A 19,992-nucleotide genomic window follows, 5' to 3' on the forward strand; every position below is an offset into this window, starting at 1 on the left:
CTTTTTAGACTCACAAAAGCAGTGACTTCTTTTTGGTAAATTAGGACTCTTACTTATATTACAACTTTCTAACTCTTTAAATTAGGACTCCTAATTAAGTTACAATTTTTTGACTTTCTAAATTAGGACTATATATATATATATATATGCACGCATATATATTTTAATTCATAAAACAATTATTTATATTTTTTATTATGCTTGTTGCATGATGTATTTTACTTAGTATTGAATTCATGAGGGTAATTTTGGTATATAAATCATTTTATTTTCACTTTCTTGCTAACCAAACTAATGAAACAACATTTTCCCACAAATTTTTTACAAAAAAATCATGCTAACCAAATACATGATAGAAACTTAATTTTATTTTCTTTTACTTCATTTTCTTTTCCTTTCACTTTCTATCATCAATTTCCGGCTAACCAAACGAACCGTTAGGGATATGAAATTATACTTCAACTAATTGATTAATATTCCATTTGTATTGAAGGACTTGATATGAAAAGGTTTGCATTAAATAATTTAAAATATATATATATATACATGGTATAAATTTTATATTAAGTAGTTTTGGTTTAAGTTCTAATAATAATGTCTATATTAATATGAGATCAGCCTCGTAAACAATAATTTCAAATATAGTTGACAAGTCTTCAACTTTCTCCAGCGACAACACCCCACTCGCTAATAAAGATATTACCTCGATCCTGCTAAATATTCCGAGAGAATGTGTTCAATAAAAGAATCTTAGCCTCCTAGCTGTGATTGATAAATCAAATTATGAAGTGATCAAATCCATTGAGAATAAGCTAATTGATAAAATTAAAAATTGGAAGGTTAATAATCTCTCTCCTCGTGGAAGACAAATGTTGTTAAAGTTAGTTATCACATTTATCCCTACATTTGCAATGACTTGTTTCAAAATTTCAGAGAGCTTATATAACAAATTGAATAAGCAAATAGACCAATTTTGGTGCTCAGGGACGAAAGATGTTCACAAGACCCACTGGATTGCGTAGGAAATTTTAGTAAAATGACAGGGTTCAAAAATTTGAAATCTTTTAATTTGGTTATTCTCACTAAGTTGAGGTAAAGGTTGCGATATTTCCAATTTTTGAACTCGTGTTAATCAAGTCTTCGTTTAAAAATCGGGGGATATCAAACAATTAATATTTTAAAACAAGCATAGAATACAAAACGAAATAAAAATAAATTAATACGCTGAAAGGAAAACTAAATAATAAATAAATAATAACTCCTCAGCTAATAATCTCAATAAATATCCATCAATAAGATTCTCCATAATACAATAATTCATAAATACAGGTTCCCTAAATAAATCCCAAAATTGAAGTACTACTAAAGTATAAACAATGAATTAAATCTAAGTAATGTCCACCTATGTAGACAATCTGGAAGAGTGAATATGAATGATCTCTAGTCAGCATTAACAAACTCTAAGTCTCGAACTGTCGTGGACCTGAAAATAAACAGTGGGTCAGACCCATAAAAAGTTATTTCTATAGCCACTTAATTAGATAACCGATAAACGATACACCCCTAGCTAAACTTATGCCATAACTACATAGTCGATACATATACATATATATATATATATATATATATATATATATATATACACATACACGTATTAGAAAAACACCTACTTTATATAGGGTTGCCTCAACCTAATAGCAGATATCACTCAACATCGCACACGAAGTGGTCAAGTGTCCCTTCTACTATCAGGGCTGACAAATCACATATTTGAGCTACTTGTCTCATCCGACAATTTACATCTCAATCCAAATCACTGATCCTGATACCTCATATTTGTATCATTGCTCACATATAAATATATAATAATATCATCAACAAGTCACATATAACAATGGCACATAATGTAATATGTCTTAACTTATTAGCTAGCTCACTTACTCAACAAATACAAAAGTTATATCTAACAATGGTATAAAATATCAAGGAGTCTATTGTAGGTGCAATTTCTCAGACCCGAGTACTTCAAAGAAATAAATTGGAAAGAAATATACGAAGTATAAAAAAGATAACAAATGATTTTGAAGAGAGGAACAATGATGGGAATTCGGTACTTTTTCATTCTCATTCATGCTCTATTTATAGGCTTTGTTCGGAGAATTACATGGAGCCATTTTTTGACTTTATTCCTAGACGTGGGTATTTATGCTTATTGATCGCGTGTGTATTTCTTTTATGGCAGGCGTTATGGACTTATGGGCTTGCCGAGATTAGGCTGTCCATCAGTTTGTTTTATGTCGAGCGGAGCTTCCTTTTGCTAATCGGGCCGACTTGACATGTATGTGGTTTCTGTTGTTGGGCTCCCAATTGATAGTGGGCTTTTGGGTGATTTTAGTTATTAATGGGCTGCTCTTTTGTTACCACGTGGTGTGTTGTGGTTGGTGGAGATTTTTCCCTCCATACTTTGCCCCCGATTTATTTTATGAATTTAATTCATATATGGAATAATAACTGTTTTCGGAAAGTAGAGAAGTTTTTGCGGCTGTTACTGCTTATCATTACCATTCATGCCCTCATGTTTTTTTTTTTGGGTCTTGTGTTTGCCTCATCATTATCTGCTTCATCTTGTCCATATATGTTGTGTAACGACCCACTCCACCATATGGTATGATATTGTCCACTTTGGGCCTGAGCTCGCATGGTTTTGCTCTTGAGCTTTACCCTAAAAGGCCTCATACCAATTAGAGTGACACACCTACATATAAGTACTTCACATTTTCCTTTCCCGGATGATGTGGGATTGTGCACTCGTAACTCGCTAGTGTGGTAGCATGTCAGTGTCTTGCACCCGCTCACAGCACACCCCCCTATAGGGTCATCACAATCCATCCCCCTTGGAGGCCCGACGTCCCCGTCGGCACACTTCCGACTGGGTCAGGCTCTGATACCATTTGTAACGATCCACTTCACCACATGGTATGATATCGTCCGCTTTGGGCCTGTACCCGCACGGTTTTGCATTTTACCCTTTCCTTTCTCAGGTGATATGGGATTGTGCACTCGTAACTCGCCAGTGTGGTAGCCTGTCAGTGTCTTGCACCCTCCCTTGGCACACCCACCCACAGGGTCATCATAATCCACCCGCCCTGGGTCATTACAATCCACTTATATTAAATTAATCCAATGACCCAGATCAGCGTGTGTAACATCTTCCTACGCATACGCCCACACTGGATCAATCCACTTGCTTTTAAATAATCTAGTGGACTAGATCAGCGTGCACACCATCATTTCATGTATCGCACCAGACCGAATAAATCCATTATTATTTGCAAACCTCAATGGCTCTGATTCACACACCCACCAAGTTATACTAGGCTGCACCACACTTAACCAGAACCCCCTCCTTGATGCGCTGATTAACCTAAGCATCCACCGTATACATAAAATAATATATATATAATTTTCCAAACTAATATAGGAAATTAAATCTAATAAATTCCTAAAAATTATAGAAAAATACCAGAAAATTACAGAAAATTCTCTAAAATTCTATAAATCCTAAATAACCTTCTTGGGCCACAGATCAAGCATAACAGTTGATTTTGAATATATACACCCTATATATATAATTAAAATCCAAAAATTCAAAAAAAAATTAATAATAATAATAAATCATGCTTTTAATATTCCGATTTAATCCTGATTTAATCAAATAAAATTTAATTAATGCTTTTAATTAATCTGTTTTAATCATGATTTAAATTAATAAATTTAATCTAAAGCCTTGATACTCAAGGTGAAATATTTATGAGTTCTAAGAGGAAAGATAGAAACCCTTGGTATCAGAGCCTGACCCAGCCGGAAGTGTGTCGACGGGGACGTCGGGCCTCTAAAGGGGGTGGATTGCGATGAACTTGTGGGCGGGTGTACCGTGGGTGTAACGACCCACTCCACCACATGGTATGATATTATTCGCCTTGGGCCTGAGCCGGCACGGTTTTACTATAATACCCCTAATTTTAAAAGGATAGTCCTACTATTTTAATTAATTATTTAATTACATTTTTTGTTAGTTTAATTGTTTAATTATTTGAATTATTTGAATTAATTGTGAATTGTGTTATTTAATTGTATTTTTTTTTTTCCTTTAATTGACTTAATTATATGCTTATATGGAATAATGAATTAAATGTTTTAATTGGATTGAATTAGGGTTTTATTATTCTTTTATGATTTACGGTGTTACCGCCTTGTATGTTTTTCATTGCCTACGTAATTAGAATTAGATTAACCTAAGTGGTCTATAAATATAACAGTTTAGTATCTGTAAGGGTTTTTAGAACTCTGTTTACGAACTGTGGAGGCTGAGAGAGAACAGGGTGGTTTGAGATAGAACATAGAGAGACAAGTTAGGGTTTTGGTTAGGGTCAAGGGCTGAACCAAGGAGGAGTAATTGACGCATGCTCGTGTGTTGAACTAGGAGCAACGGAGGTCAGTAAAGCAATTAAGGTCGCCGGAGTTGCTAGAGACGACGGTTTAAGATTTCTAAACTGAAATTAGAAACAAGTCTCTATTCTAACTCTTTCCCTTAAACATGTGTTTTGTGCATGCCTAGGTAGACTCCAAGGGTTTAATTAATGCAAAAATATATATGTGATGTATGTTTAAACTGTAATTTACTTCGTTGAATTAAACTGTTTTGAAAATTCGTAAAGCGTTCAATTGTATTCTTCTGTATATGCTTTTAAGCCTTGTATAATTGATATTGTTAATGCATAATGATGTCTTATAAATAATCTGGGACATTAATTGAACACTGGAACAAGTATTAAAAGAATTGCGAAGGCCTGGGTATCACCGGAGGTGAGGAAGACTAAACAGAAAACGCAGAAAGGCTTCAGGGAGTGAGACAGTAGGCTCCCAAAATGAGGGAGCCAGCTCCCTCATCAATGGAGCCGGCTTCAAAGAGTGTGGAGCCAGCTCCTAGCTCCATAGAGCCTGCTCCCAAAGTTAAGGAGCCTGCTCCCATGCCAATAGAGGAGGCTCTCAATTTGTGAGAGCCTGCTCTCGCCCGAAATTGCGAATTATTGCTTTTTAGGCTGCGTTTAGACTGTACAGGGTATTTCTACTTTGTTTAAACTATTTTAAATGATGTATATGATTGTCATAGACCTATAAAAATATAGGAAAATAATAATTCATAAATGGATTAAGGAATGGTCAGTGTGAACTTAGGGAAAAATCCTATATGTTGCACTTTAGTTGTTAATCAATTTACATACTGGAACTTGGAGATTCTTGTAAATATGATTTAATACTGTTTAAACATATTTAAATAAAGATATAAATCAATGGAGCCGGCTCTAAGGAGTGTGGAACCAGCTCCCTCATCAATGGAGCCGGCTTCAAAGAGTGTGGAGCCAGCTCCTAGCTCCATAGAGCCTGCTCCTAAAGTTAGGGAGCCGGCTCCCATGCCAATGGAGCAGGCTCTCAATTTGTGAGAGCCTGCTCTCCCCCGAAATTGCGAATTGTTGGTTTTTAGGCTGCGTTTAGACTGTACAGGGTATTTCTACTTCGTTTAAACTATTTTAAATGATGTATATGATTGTCATAGACCTATAAAAATATAGGAAAATAATAATTCATAAATAGATTAAGGAATGGACAGTGTGAACTTAGGGAAAAATCCTATATGTTGCACTTTAGTTGTTAATCAACTTACATACTGGAACTTGGAGATTCTTGTAAATATGATTTAATACTGTTTAAACATATTTAAATAAAGATATAAAATATGTTGAGGTTCATTTTCTTTTAAAAATGCTTGGAAGGGTTGTAGGGTTATGCATCCAGAAGTGTTATGGTACAAGATGTGTTGGGGTAAAGCTCGGCCTAGGTGGTCTGTTCATTGTGTTTTTCTTTTCCATAATAAGTTACCAACAATGGTTAATCTCCAAAGGCGGAAGGTGCAGCTTGCTCCAAGGTGCTCTATTTGTTTATAGGAGAGTGATACAAAGAATCATTTATTTGTTGAATGCTCCTATGCTAGGAATTTTTGGAAGTGGATAGCAGATATCATGGGATGGAATGTTGAAAATTAATAATGAAGAACTTTGGAATTGGTTCTTTCAGCAATCAAGCAAAATGATACATACTGCAATGGTGGCTGGGCTATGGAGCATTTGGCAGGAGAGAAATAGAAGGCTTCATGGTCATCTATCTAAGACTTTTCAAGATATTGCTAAACAAATTTTATTTGAAGTTTTAGATCTCTATAGTGTTTCAATTTCCGATCTTACTTAATTTGCAGATCATTGTTTGATCAGTTTCATTGCGTTTTTTTTTTTTTTTTAATGATCTTAATCGATCATTTTATTCTTTTCTGAGGGTATGCCCTCTGTGCACCTGTAATTATTTTTTCTTTTTTTTATACATTAACATTTATGAAGTAAAAAATAGAGATATAAGTATAGTGAATTATTTGAAATTAACTATGCTTGGCTGGGATTAAATTGGTATTTAATTTGCTATAAACTGTATCAATTTATGAATGATTTGGAGGATTTAAATGGTTTAATTTATTTTAGTAATTTAAATAGTTGGAACATGATTTTTAGGTTCTATAATGAATGCCTAATATCGTTGTATATGTATTAATTTATATTGATGCATATTTTGGGGAATGGTTGATGAATACCTAGTACTATTTTATCAATTATGCTAATTGGAGGATTGTATGCACCGGTATGGGACGGTGGCATACTAGGGATGGATTAGTTCAAATACTCCTACCTAATCTGAATTGAGGTATGGATTAACCATAAATGTTAAGTCTTACTCGTATTTGTGTCATGTCAATAAAATAATTGAATGACCTACTGGATGGATTGTTATACATATATCAGGCCACTATACCAGATGGATGATATTTTATATTAGGAGTATACGGACTTTATATATTTATACTATGGTGTCACGGTATGAGCTTGAGTCTCAGGACCATGGTTAGGGTGCGTATATCGCCTAGGATGGATGACTGGACAATTGTTGCTGTTCCGTGGTAGGTTTAGGTACACATGACCATGTTGCGTGCGATTTGTATGATATTTCTACTCAGGCTGAGACAGACCTAGTAGACCAGTGAGCGTCCTATAATATGTACTTATACATATATGGATTACTTTAGATATTGTTGAGCTATCTATGATGTATTTGCGTATCGGGTTTCTGTATGGATCGTAGTAGAATAGGACTTGCATGTGGGCCTGACCCACTCTTTTATTTTTCAGGTGCTCGTCAGTTCCAAGGTTAGAGCTTGATCGTGCAGAACAGATACAAACACTCATTCCTCCGACTACGTAGGACTACTTCCAATGTTTAGCTTTAGATTTTATTTCAGTTGTTTCAGATTCAGTTTGGGATATTATCAGGGGTCCATAGGATGGATTCCTGAGTTGTTAATTTAATGGAGGTTTTGGAATATTGAATTTTAATAATAATATTTTGAGGATTTTTTAATTTAAAATTCTTTTAGCCTTTAATTATTTATTTCTTATTATTTCGATTTGTATTCTGTGTTCGTTTATATATTAATTCTTTGATATTCCCTCAGGTTTGGGCTTGGGCCTGATCAACCCATGTCTCGAATTCAAGGGGTATCACATTTACTCTTGGGTTTTACCCCCAAAAGGCTTTATACCAATTGAAGTGACATACCTACATATAAGCACTTCACATTTCCCTTTCCCAGGCGATATGGGATTATACACCTATAGCTCGCCAGTGTGGTAGCTTGACAGTATCTCGCACTTGCCCACAGTACACTCGCCCATAAGGTCATCACAATCCACCCCCCTTGGAGGCTCGACGTCCCCGTCGGCACACTTCCGGCTGGGTCAGGCTCTGATACCATTTGTAATAACCCACTCCACCACATGGTATGATATTGTCCACTTTGGGCCTGAGCCTGCATGATTTTACTCTTGGGCTTTGCCCCAAAAGGCCTCATACTAATTGGAGTGACACACCTATATATAAACACTTCACCTTTCCCTCTCCCAGGCGATGTGGGACTATGCACCCATAGCTCGCCAGTGTGGTAGCGTGTTAGTGTCTTGTACCCGCCCACGACACACCCGCCCACAGGGTTATCACAATCCACCCCCCTTGGAGGCCCGACGTCCTTGTCGGCACACTTCTGACTAAACCTGACTCTGATACCATTTGTAACGACCTACTCCACTACATGGTATGATATTGTCCTCTTTGGGCCTGAGCCCGCACGGTTTTGTTCTTGGGCTTTACCCCCAAAAGGCCTTATACCAATTGAAGTGATACACCTACATATAAGCACTTCACATTTCCTTTTCGCAGGCGATGTGGGATTGTGCACCCGTAACTCGCCAGTGAGGTAGCCTGACAGTGTCTCGCACCCGCTCACGGTACACCAACCCACAAGGTCATCACAGTGGGCGGGTGTGGGACACTGATAGGCTACCACACTGGCTAGCTACGGGTGCACAATCCCACATTTCCTGGGAAAAGGAAAGGTGAAATACTTATATGTAGATGTGTCACTCCAATTTGTATGAGGCCTTTTATAGTAAAGCCAATAGGAAAACCATGGGGGCTCAGGCCTAAAACGGACAATATCATACCATGTGGTGGAGTGGGTCGTTACAAGTTGTGACCTTGTTACTTTGATATCTACCTCTGCAGTCTTGTTCTTGATTCTAAGCAAGGGTTTTTCTGCCACTGCATAATCTTCTTCTCGTTTGCTAATGTTAGTCACTTTCTTATTCCCTTTCTGTCATTATGAGTCAAGCGAGTAGCGAACGAACCCATAGTGTTCGTGAGTCCAATTCCGAGTCGGTGACGCCAGTGGTAAGTTCTAGTGGTGATGTTGAGGGGCCGATTGTACTTCCTCCTATCTAGTAAGAAACGTTGTCTTAGGAACATCATGCTCCCTAACCCAAAGTTGATGATATCCAGAACGCAAATCAATTTTAGAGAAGTATGTAGCTCCCTTCAACTGATCAAAAAGATCATCAATCCTGGGTAAAGGGTACTTATTACGAATAGTAACCTTGTTCAACTACCTGTAATCTATACACGGGCGGAGCGAACCATCTTTCTTCTTTACAAACAAAACTGGTGCTCCTCAAAGTGAAGTATTCCTACGAATGAAACCCTGGCTGAGTAATTGCTGAATCTGATCCCTCAGCTCTCGCATCTCCACTGGTGTCATCCTATAAGGTGCTCTAGTAATAGGCGTAGTGCCTCGAGCTAAGTCAATCACAAAGTCTATTTCTCGACTAGGTGGCAACCCTGGAATCTCCTGAAAAACATTCAGAAATTCCTGTACAATTGGTATGCTATCCATTGGCATAGTAATCTCCTCCTCTATTTCCTCCTCCACATGGAACAAATAAGTGCTAATGACCCCGTTAAAATGTGGCATAGCGACGACGTACATATCCTGACCAGGTATGGTGAACACAATAGACCTATCATAACAATTAACTTGGGCATGGTAGTGAGATAACCAATCCATCCCAAGTATCACATCATAAGTGTGCATGTCCAAGACCAATAGATTGGCTAGAAATTTGAGTCTACCAATATCTAGTGTCACAGGCCCATCACTCTCATATAGAATGGCAGTATTGCCTAAAGGTGTAGAAATACGACGAGGTCTATCACATACTCGTGCCGACATCCCAGATAAAGTAACAAAAGATTTAGAGACAAATGAGTATATAGCACCCGTATCAAATAAAATACGACCCTGTGAACCATGAATAAAAACATACCCTCAATAGCCTGGGGTGCCTGAATATCCTATGGCATGGGGTTGTACACCCTGCCATAATACAACTGCTTTTGTGCTTGTCCCTAAGGCTGTGGCAGTGCTGGTAAAGCTGGATATGTCTATCCTTGAATCCGTGGAATCTGTGGAGCGGGTAAAGGTACCGGTGCCCTCTGTCCCTGCAGCATATGTTGTCCCTGTCCTGCTTTAGGACACTGCCTGGAAGTATGATCAAACTCTCCACAAGTGTAACAACTACCCTGGACAGTACCAAATGGCCTTCTCTGTTGGTTAGCTTGTGGCTGATCCTGTCCAGCCTGTGGTCCCCCATCCTGCTACCTCTGAATAGGTGCCCCATTCTTGTGAGTATCAGAACCACCCTTGTGCTTCTTTCAAGACTTTTGTCCCTGGAATTTGCCCTTGTCATTCTGTTGGTGTCCATTGCCATTACTTTTCTCAACTGACTGATTAGTAGAGTCCCTGTCACTCCGCTTCTCACCCCTAGCTTGTCTGAAATCCACGGTTAACTGATACTGCTGTAAAGCACCGTCTACCACCTGGGCATAAGTAGTTCCTGGAGACTACCTAGGTATGCCCAGAACACAAGTCAAAGGAAAAGAGCAAGAAATAGAATTTGCCTCTGATTTCAGTTTTGAAATCTTAACGTCGTCTTCCTAACTTTTCCGGCAATCTTCACTGCTCTAACTCCTCTGTTGCCCCTTGGTTCACCCCACGAGCAACACCCCTTCGTTCTCTCCTTGGCTTAGCCTTAGCCTTAGCTAAACCCTAAATTTCCCTCTCTCTGTTTTCTCTCAGACCTCTCTGTATCTCGTCACCTCCATTGTTACGTGATTTGGGTTCTAAAACCCTTGGCAGACCTATACAAGTATATTTATAGGCCAAAACATTACCCTATTTTTAATCATATTAAGAGACGGAAAAACTAAAATAAAAATATAACTAGTCGGCCAATAACTTGATAATCTAAACAGAATATAAAACCCTAATGTAACGTTATTAAAAATTATAATTAAATTAACCTAATTAAACAATTAATGAAAACAAATAATCCACATATGCATACATTAATAAAACAAATAATGCAATTAAATACTTAAACAATTACACAAATAGGCACAGATAGGCAAATAATCAGATAAACAATAAAAATGCAATAAAACAATTAATGAAAATACCGAGACTATCCTTTTAAAATTAGGGGTATTACATTTATGATATGGAAGTAATCAATATGAAATTACAGTTAAATTTGCATGTTGATTTAATGATTAATTCATTATTGAAATTGTTCTAAGAAATTTCATAAATAATATATATTAGCATTAATAAATTCAGTTAATTATCTGACTGTTGTTATGCTTATCTCTGGATGTAATTGATAATTGTATTACATAATTTTGTCGTCAAATTTTGGATCTTGTAGATTATATGCACCGGTATGGGACGGTGGCATATTAGGGACGGATTAGTTCAAAACACTAAGTCCTACCTATTCTGGAATAAGAGAATGGATTAAGTATAAAAGTTAAGTCCTACTTGTGTCAGGTCAATAAACAATTGAATGACATACCTTGATTTTGGATGGATTTATATATATATATGATTATGGTACCATGATATGAGCTTGAGTCTCAGGATCATGGTTAGGGCGCGTATATCGCCTAGGATGGATAACTGGATATGGTGGATATTGTGTACCCTGGTAGGTCTAGGTATACATGCCCACTTTATGTGTGATTTGCGTGTTACCTTCTATTCAAGTTAAGACAGACCTATGAAATAGCGAGTGTCCTATAGTGTGTATTTATATATATGTGGACTATTTAGCTATTGTTGAGTTGTCTAGAATGTATCTGCCTATCGAGTCTCTGTTTGGATTGTAATAGAGTGGAACTTGTTTGTGGGCCTGACCCACTATTATTTTTCAAGTATCGGACGATTCCAGGCTTAGAGCTTATTCGTGATGAGCAGAGACAGTCACTCGTTCCTTCGACTACGTAGGACTATTATTTATGTTTTGGTTTTGGATTTCCTTTTAGTTCAATTATTTATTTTCTAGCTGGGATTTGATTAGGGGTCCACTAGATGGATTCCCGAGCTGTAATGTTACTGGAGGATTTGGAGATTTTATTGGAGGATTATTTAATTAGTTTTTATTATTATTTAGTTTCTTTTCGCTTAATTATTTATTTGTTTTAAAATTCTTTTTGTACTCCATGCTTATTTATATACTTAATTGTCTAATATCTCTCGAATTTGTGCTTTGACTTGATCACTCGTGGCTCTAGAATCGAGGGATATCACAGTTGGTATCAGAGCACTCCAGGTTCAAGTGTCGCTAGGGTTATTTCGTATTAAGACTTCCGCGTAGCGTATTCTTTTGTTTAGAGCTTAAGTATATGATTCGTTGTATTCCTTTACGGTTCGTTTAAAATCGTGTTGACGTCTGTCTTCTTATGTTAACAGAATGGTTAACGCCAAAACTAGACAGAATAATAGGCAACGAAGGGAAGCGGCACGTAGGCAGCTATATCTCCTATAGGGTCAGCAAATGGAGGAAGAACAGCAATTGCCTGGGTTTTAGGATAATGATGGTCAGTTGCATGTAGAACCGGAGGAAGTTCAGTAAACTCAGGATCAGGGGAGAGATCCAGAGTATCATCCTCATCTCAATGACCTTATTACTCGGGCTATAAAAGCAGGTGTGACAGCAGCACTTCAGAATCAGCCACAGGTTTAGCAGACACCTATACCAACACCAGTGGTTCAAACTGATCTTTGTGAAAAGGCTAGGAGTTCTTTCACAAAGGGGAGCCCACCTGAGTTCTCAGGCTCCACCGATGCGAAAGTAGCTTACCAGTGGAAGAAGGACATCGAACGACATCTTTGCATAGTTCAGTGCACAGAGTTCAAAAGCAGATGCTTGCTACCTTCAAGCTTATCGGAGATGCACTCCAATGGTGGGAGTCAGTTACCACCGCGGAGGAGAGGACTTCATTGACCTATAATCAGTTTAGTACTCGCTTCGATGAGAAGTATTTTCCATATGCAGTTAGGACAGTTATGAAGACAGAATTCCTTAATTTAGATCAGGGGAACATGACAGTGGCAGAGTATGAGCAACAGTTCACGCGTTTATATCTTTTTGCTCTAGAGGAAGTGGATACAGAGGAGAAGAAACGTAATAGTTTTGTTAAGGGACTTATGTGGTCTATTAAGCGAGCTATTACAGGTTATCCAGCCTATACTACTTATGCTTAGGTGGTAGATACCGCTCTATAGTAGTATCAGTTGACCGTGGACTGCAGACAGGCTAGGGGTGAGAAGCGGGGTGACAAAGACTCTGCTAATTAGATAGCTGAGAAAGGGAATGATAATGGACACCGACACAATTATATGGGCAAATTCCAGGGACAACAATCTTGGAAGAAGCACAAGGGTGGTTCAGATATTCACAGGAATGGGGCACTTGTTTAGAGGCAGCAGGATGGGGGTCCACAGGTAGGACAAGGTCAGCCACAGGCTAATCAACAGAGGAGGCCATTTGGCACTTTCCAGGGTAATTGCTATATTTGTGGAGAGTTTGGTCATACTTCCAGATAGTGTCCTAGAGTAGGATAGAGACAGGGACAACATGTGCAAAAGGGACAGAGGGCACCATTACCTTTACCCGCTCCACAAATTTCACGGATTCAAGGACAGACATATCCGGCTTTACCAGCACCACCACAACCTCAGGGACAAGCACCGCAGCAGTTGCATTATGGCAAGGTGTACAACCCCATGCTACAGGATGTTTAGGCACCTCAGGCTGTTGAGGGTATATTTCTTATTCATGGTATACAGAATCGTATTTTATTTGATACGGGTGCTATACATTCATTCGTGTCTAAATCATTTGTTGCATTATCTGGGATGACGACGCAAGTATGCGATAAACCTCATGGTATATCTATATCTTTAGGCGATATTGCCATTTTACATGAGAGTGATGGGCTTGTGACACTAGATATTGGTAGACTTAGATTTCTAACCAATCTATTGGTCCTGGTCATGCACACTTATGATGTGATACTTGGGATGAATTGGTTATCTCACTAACATGCCTAAGTTAATTGTTATGATAAGTCTATTATTTTCACCATACCTGGTCAGGATATGTACGTCGTCACTATGCCACATTCTAACGGGGTTATTAACACTTATTTGTTCTATGTGGAGGAAGAAACAAATGAGGAGATTACTGAGTCAATGGATAGCATACCAATTGTATAGCAATTTCTGGATATTTTCCAAAAGATTCCAGGGTTGCCACCTAGTCAAGAGATAGACTTTGTGATTGACTTAGTTCCAGGTACTACGCCTATTGCTAGAGCACCATATAAGATGGCATCAGTGGAGATGCGAGAACTGCGGGATCAGATTCAGTAATTACTCAGTCAGGGTTTTATTCGTAGGAGTACTTCACCCTTGGGAGCACCAGTTCTGTTTGTGAAAAAAGAATGATGGTTCACTTCGCCTGTGTATAGATTACAGGGAGCTGAACAAGGTTACTATTTGTAACAAGTACCCTTTGTCCAGAATTGATGATCTTTTTGAATAGTTGAAGGGAGCTATATACTTCTCTAAAATTGATCTGCGTTCTGGATATCATCAACTCCGGGTTAAGTAGCACGATGTTCCTGCGATAGTGTTTCTCACTAGATATGATTCTTATGAGTTTCATGTCATGCCTTTCGGATTGACTAACGCACCAGCAGTCTTCATGAATTTAATTAACAGAGTCTCAAGGCTTACTTCGATCAATTTGTTATCGTCTTTATTGATGATATTTTGATTTATTCTAAGTTGGAGGACGATCATGCTAACATCTTCGCATAGTGCTACAAATGCTTCGTGAACACCAGTTATATGCCAAATTCAAAAAATGTGAATTTTGGCAGCGGGAAGTGAAGTTTCTGGGTCATGTAATGTCAGAAAGGGGAATAGTGGTAGATCCAGCCAAGGTTTCAGCAGTGGTAGAGTGGGGACAACCTACTTCACCTACCGAGATTCGGAGTTTTCTCGAATTGGCAGGATATTATCGTAGGTTCATTCAGGGGTTCTAAAAAATAATAGGACCACTCACTTATCTGACTAAAAAGGATGTACAGTTTGTATGGGATGAACACTGTCAGAAAGCTTTTAATGAGTTAAAGAGTAAGTTGACTTCTGCACCGGTTCTGTCTACTCCACAAAGCAGGATAGAGTATCTTGTCTACACAGATACTTCTTTGCAAGGTCTTGGGTGTGTTTTAATGTAGGAGGAACGACCAATTTCGTATGGATCTCGTAAACTTAAGCCTCATGAGCTTAATTATCTAACACATGACTTGGAGTTGGCAGCTGTGGTCTTTGCCTTACGTATTTGGAGGCATTATCTGTTAGGAGAGTCCTTCAAATTATTTAGTGATTACATGAGTCTGCAGTATTTATTCACTCAGCAGGAACTGAATATGAGGCAGCGTTGATGGTTAGAGTTTGTGAAAGATTATCATTTCTCTATACAGTACCATCAAAGGAAAGCGAATGTGGTGGTAGATGTACTCAGTCGTCGATTTTATGCGAGTCTTTCTACTTTATTCACCACTGAGTGGAATGTTTTGAAGACCGTTGATGAGTTGTCTGATGCTTTTATGGCTTGCAAGGTAGTCACGCCTTTTATCATTCACAAGGTCCTCAAGGCACAACTTACGGATCAGCAGTGCTTTAACAAAGTTACAGAGATAGCTTTTGGGGAGGTTCCATTTTACTATGTTGGGACTGATAGAGGTTTGAGGTACAAATGGCGTTTAGTAGTACATTCTGCTGATGATTTAAGGAAGGATGTGATGACTGAGACTCATCATTCTGAGTTTTCTGTTTATCCAGGAGGAGACAAAATGTATCAGGATATGAAGCGGTAGTTTAGGTGGGCAGGTATGAATAAGGACATAGCTATTTTTGTCTCTCAGTGTAGTACTTGTCAGATGGTCAAGATCGATCATCAGAGGCCGCCAGGATCTCTACAGCCACTACCTATACCAAAGTGGAAGTGGGAGAACATTTTTATGGATTTTGTGGATGGATTGCCTAAATAATTCAAGGATCACAATTCTATTTGGGTCATCATTGATAAGTTGGCTAAATCAGCTCATTTCTTGCCTATTCGCACTGACTTCACTTCAGAGCAGTTGGCGAGACTTTACATTATAGAAATTGTGAAGTTACATGGCATTCCATTATCTATTATATCGGATAGGGATTCCAGCTTTGTGTTAGGATTTTGGAAGAGTTTTCAGCAGGCTTTGGGTACAGAGTTACATCTTAGCACTGCTTATCATCCTCAGATAGATGGTCAGACCGAGAGGGTTAATCAGATCATGGAGGATATGCTTCGTTCTTGTGTTCTTGACTTCAAGGACCATTAGGAGAATTATTTGCCACTTGTGGAGTTCGCGTATAATAATAGCTTCTAGAAGACTATTGGTATGACACCGTTTGAGGCATTATACGGCCGACCATGTCGATCTCCTGTTTGTTGGATAGAGGTTGGAAAAAACAAATTTTTGGGTCATGGGTTCATTAAGGATACTTTTAAGAAGATTGCTCTTATTAGGGATAGCATGTGTACTGCCCAGAGTAGACAGAAGAGTTATGCCGATCGTCATACTCGTGCATTGGAGTTTCAGGTTGGGGATCAGGTTCTACTCAAAGTGTCTCCTATGAAAGGAGTAATGCGCTTTGGGAAGAAAGGGAAGTTGTTACCGCGGTTTGTGGGTCCATTCATGATTACGAATCGAGTTGGAGTTGTAACTTATCGGTTAGCCCTTCTGGATCATTTGGATCATGTACACAATGTGTTTCATGTTGCGGAAATTTCTGCGAGATGAGGATCGGTATTAGCATATCCATGTTGGTGAGATTGAGTTGCAGCCGGATGCAACATATATGGAGCCACCGTGTTGTATTGTAGATCGTAGCCAGCTACACATCCCAATGCATATACGCTCCCTAGCCATCGGTCCTGAGGCTCAAGCTCATACCGAGGCACCATAACAGTACATATATAAAATCCATCCAAAATCCCTGATATTGCCGCTCAACAAGTAGTTGCCATGACAATACAAATCCACGGGACTTAACTTTTAGTTAATCCCATCCTTATTCCAAGTAGGTGGGTAATGGTATTGTTTTAAAAACCAAACCCATCCTTAGTATGCCACCGTCCCATACTGGTGCCTACTTTCCAATCCTCCAGTAGTCAATAATACCAATAATCAAGTATATATCAACTAAATTCCAACATCCAACATTCAATGTTAGCAGTGATAAAATAAGCATTGATAAACAGGGTCACAACAACAACATATACATGCCCAATTTAAGTTGTTCCCTTTAGTCTGATATAAAGACAGAATTAATTAAAACCTCCATTTGCGGATTCTATTTTTAGTTCATTCCAGCTTTAATTTCATTTCTTAATTTATTTTGTATTCCGTGTTCATTATAAAATATTAATTGTTCGATATTCCCTCGGGTTTGGGCCTGGGCCTGATCAACCCGTGTCTCGGATCCGAGGGGTATCTCAGTTGGTATCAGAGCACTCCAGGTTCAAGTGTCTCTAGGATGTTTCGTATGAAGTCTTCCGCGTAGTGTTTTCTCTTGAATAGAGCTTAAGTTAGGATTCATTGTATTCCTTATGGTTCGTATAGAAATGGTACTGACGTCTGTTTTTTCGTGTCAACAGATGGTTAACGCTAGAAATGGACAAAACATGCAAGGAAGTAGGAAGGAAAGGAGAACGGCACGTAAGCAACAATATCTCCTACGGCGTCAGTAAATGGAGGAAGAGTAGCAAAGGCTTGGGTTTCAAGATGACATGGATCAGTTTCAGGAGGAACAGGAGAATGTTCAACAGACTCTGGACCAGGTCAGAGATCCAGAGATTCCTCCTCACCTCAATGACCTCGTTGCTCGGGCTATAGAGGCTGGGGTAACAGCTGCACTTCGGAATCAGCCTCAGGTACAGCTGGCACCTGTACCAGCACCAGTGGTTCAGATGGATTCTTGGGGAAAGGCTAGGAGCTCTTTCACAAAGGGGAGTCCACCTGTGTTCTCAGGCTCAACCGATGCGAAAGCAGCTCACCAGTGGAAATAGGGCATTGAGCGTCATCTTCGTTTGGTTCGGTGCACGGAGGTTCAGAAGCAGATGCTTGCTACTTTCAAGCTAGTTAGGGATGCACTACAGTGGTGGGAGTCAGTTATCACCTCAGAGGAGAGGATGACATTGTCTTATGATGAGTTCAGTGCTCGCTTTGATGAGAAATATTTTCCTTATGCAGTAAGGGCAGCTATGAAGACCGGGTTTCTAAGTCTGCCGTAGGGAAACATGACAGTGGCGGAGTATGAGCAGCAGTTCCCACGCTTGTCTCTCTTTGCACCGGAGGAGGTGGATACAGAGGAGAAGAAGCGCAACAGTTTTGTCAAGGGACTGATGTGGTCTATCAAGAGAGCTATTACAGGTAGTCCAGCCTATACTACCTATGCTCAGGTGGTAGACGCCGCTCTACAACAGTATCAGTTGACTGTGGACATCAGACAGGCTCGTGGTGAGAAGCGGGGAGATAAAGACTTTACTAATCAGTTAGCTGAAAAGGGGAATGGCAATGGTCACCGGCAGAATAACAAAGGCAAGTTCCAAGGACAACAGCCTTGGAAGAAGCACAAAGGTGGTTCAGATGCTCACCGGAATGGGGCACCTATTCAGAGGCAACAGAATGGGGGATCACAGACAGGACAGGGTCAGCCACAGGCTAACCGACAGAGGAGGCCATTTGGTACTTTCCAGGGTAGTTGTTACACTTGTGGAGAGTATGGTCATACCACCAGGCAGTGTCCTAAAGCAGGACAAGGACAGGGACAGAGACAGTATGTGCAGTAGGGACAGAGGGCGCCAGTGCCTCTACCAGCTCCACAGGTTCCACGGATTCAGGGACAGACACATTTGGCTTTACCGGCACCGCCGCAGACTCAGGGACAGACACCACAGCAGTTGCACTATGGCAGGGTGTATAACCCCATGCCACAGGATGTTCAGGCACCTCAGACTATTGAGTGTAAGTTTCTTATTCATGGTTTGCATGGACGTGTTTTATTTGATACGAGTGCTACACACTTATTTGTAGCTAAGACTTTTGTTGCTTTGTCTGGGATGAGGACGAGGGTATGCACTAGACGTCAGGGTATTTCTACACCATTAGGTGATACAGCTATTATACATGAGAGTGATGGGCCTGTGACACTAGATATTGGCAGACTTATATTCTAGCCAATCTATTGCTCCTGGACATGCACACTTATGATGTGATACTTGGGATGGATTGGTTGTCTCACTACCATGCCCAAGTTGTTTGTTTTGATAGATCTATTATTTTTACCATACCTGGTCAGAATATGTATGTAGTAGCTATGCCACGTTCTAAAGGGGGCGGTAGCACCTATTTGTTCCATGTGGAGGAGGAAAATGATGAGGGGATTACTGTGTCATTGGATAACATACCGATTGTACAGGATTTCCCGGATGTATTTCAGGAGATTCCAGGGTTGCCACCTAGTCGCGAGATCGATTTTGTGATAAACTTAGCTCCAGGCACTGCGCCTATTGCTAGGGCACCTTAAAGGATGGCACCGGTAGAGATGAGAGAGCTGAGGGATCAAATTCAGCAGTTACTCAGCCAGGGTTTTATTCGTAGGAGTACATCACCTTGGGGAGCACCGGTTATGTTTGTAAAGAAGAAGGATGGTTCGCTTCGTCTGTGTATAGATTACAGGGAGTTAAACAAGGTTACGATTCGTAACAAGTATCCTTTGCTCAGGATTGATGACTTGTTTGATCAGTTAAGGGGAGCCACATATTTCTCCAAGATTGATCTGCGTTCTGGGTATCATCAGCTGAGGGTCAGGGAGCAGGATGTTCCTAAGACAGCATTTCTCACGCGATATGGTTCTTATGAGTTTCGAGTTATGCCGTTTGGGACAACTAATGCACCTGCAGTATTCATGGATTTAATTAATAGAGTCTTCCGGGCTTATTTGGATCAGTTTGTTATTGTCTTTATTGATGACATCTTGATCTATTC

This window comes from Cornus florida, unplaced genomic scaffold (genome assembly GCF_030987335.1).
Source record: "Cornus florida cultivar Cherokee Brave unplaced genomic scaffold, ASM3098733v1 CherokeeBrave_3.0.0_Hap2_Chr09, whole genome shotgun sequence".
Classification (NCBI taxonomy): Eukaryota; Viridiplantae; Streptophyta; class Magnoliopsida; order Cornales; family Cornaceae; genus Cornus; species Cornus florida.